This window comes from Aplysia californica, unplaced genomic scaffold (assembly GCF_000002075.1).
Source record: "Aplysia californica isolate F4 #8 unplaced genomic scaffold, AplCal3.0 scaffold01318, whole genome shotgun sequence".
Taxonomy (NCBI): Eukaryota; Metazoa; Mollusca; class Gastropoda; order Aplysiida; family Aplysiidae; genus Aplysia; species Aplysia californica.
Window position 1 is genome coordinate 64,684 of NW_004798588.1, and position 2,334 is coordinate 67,017.

Genomic DNA, 2,334 nt, shown 5'->3' on the forward strand with positions numbered 1-2,334 from the left:
TGTGTGTGTGTGTGTTTGTATATGTGTGTATGTGTGCATGTTGTGTGCGTGTGCGTGTGTGCATATGTGTGTGTGTGTGTGTGTGTGTATGTTTGTTCTTCTTTCTTTCTTTCCTTATTTGGTTATTTGTTTGTTTCTTTCTTTCTTTCCTTTTTCTCTTTCAAACTCTCAAGTGGACCCACACTTCAGCGAGAGCGTAGGCGAACAAAAGTAATTGGACATACACGCTTGACTCACGCTCATATTCAAGTACACTAAGTAGACACACACGCACGCACACACAAACACACACACACACACACACACACACACACACACACACACACTCACACAGACATACATACATACAGAGAAAGAGAGAGAGGTGGAAGGGAGAGGGAGAGAAAGAAAGAGCTCAGACAAGACAGAGAAACACAGGGAGAGAGAGAGAGAGAGAGAGAGAGAGAGAGAGAGAGAGAGAGAGAGAGAGAGAGAGAGAGAACCCCCGATCTCGCAACCTCACGTTTACGATTCCGGTAGCCTAATCACAAGGCTAAATAATAATAGCAAGTAACTTGTAAAGAAGCTGATGTACAGAAAAGTGCTAAGACTTGGAATAATATAAAGAGGCTAGCCCTGGATAGAGAAAGGTTGAAAGTGTTTGTCTGTGACCTATAGGTTATAGATCTACCCTGGTGCAGGGTGAGAAAGGCAAAGATGAACTTGTAATGAACATAAACACGCAACTCGCTGCTGATACCAGCGCCTTTCCCGATCCTAAAATTGTGTGCTCATCTGTCCCCGCGGTTTTATCCCCAAAAAAATTTCTGAAATTATGCAAACTGAGCCAAAAAAGTGAAATTATACGATTCTGTTAATTTTAACAAAGGTTGATAAAGGAAAATAATCAGAAATTATGCAAAAAATGGTCAAATTTTGCTAAATTATGCGCGGTGCATAAAACCACGGGGACAGGCTTATCTGCCGAAACATATTTTTATGGTTAGTTGGTGAAACCTTCTTTCTTATGACTTCAGTAGTGGCCTTCAAGGGTTATTCTTGTTTTATTAAGTTTTACAATAAGGTCATATAAGTGCCGAAGATTAGAGGTGTTAAAAGAGAGTAACATACACAAAAAAGGAGGAGAGAGAAGGACGACAGACGTTTGACAGGAAAGAAGGGGCAAACCACACCAGAGCACCCGCCAGCCACCCACTGAAAAGTGTTTGTCCGTGGCCTATACCCTGGTGCAGGGTGAAAAAGGCAATGATTAATAACTTATAATGTACATAAACACGCAACTCGCCGCAGATACCAGCGCCTTTCTCTTTCCTAAAACGATGTGCTTATCTGCCTGAATGTAATATTATTATGGTTAGTTGATTCAACCTAATTGTGGCTTCGATTGTGACTTTCAAATGCTATTCTTCTTTTAACTTTTAGTAAGTATTACGGCACTTGTAAAACAATAAGATCATATAAGTGCCGAAGATTAGAGGTGTTCTAAGAGAAAACATACACAAAAAGGAGAGATAAGGACAATAGATGTTTGATAGGAAAGAATGAGCATATAGAAGTCATATACGTGCTGAAGATTAGAGGTGTTACAAAAGAGTAACATCACACACACACACACAAAAAAAAAAGTAGGGGAGATAAAGACAATAAAGATGTTTGATAGGAAGGAAGCAGCAAACCACGTCAGAGCACCAGACAACCACCCAAGTCTCATACTTTTATAGAATACATTTCTCCACAGGAACATAGCGTACCTGACAAACCACACTTACAAAGTTTTAACCCAAATCCTCTACATAGCTGTATTAACAAAGACAAGAGTTCTTCTTTCCGACCACCTGTCGGCCCACCCACCTGTTTTGTAACTCCACGATAGGTTGTCTTGTTTTGTTGCTTTGTTTTTTTTTGTTTTTGGGCAGTTCAGATCAATACTATGACACCCAATCCTTCTGATGTTCGCGCCTCGCTCAAAAACCGCATTGAATTTCTTGCAGGGTGAAATGAACGAAAGGGGAGCCAAACATTCCATTGAGTATTTAAGGAGAGAGAGAGAGACAAGTAGGACGTGTGTGTCGTTTTTAGATTAAGTAAGAGTATCACTATCACGGCGCTGGCAACACTTTTTGGTCATATAAGTGCCGAAATTTAGAGGTCTTACTAGAGTTACTAACAAACACAAAGAAGGAGGAGAGATAAAGGCAATACATGTAGATGTTTGATAGAAAGTTTAGGAAAGGAACAAACCGCACCAGAGCCTCCGCCAACCCCCAAGGTGCATGTCGTGGAAAACAGATTGATTGTAAACACAAACACACACACACACACACACACACACAC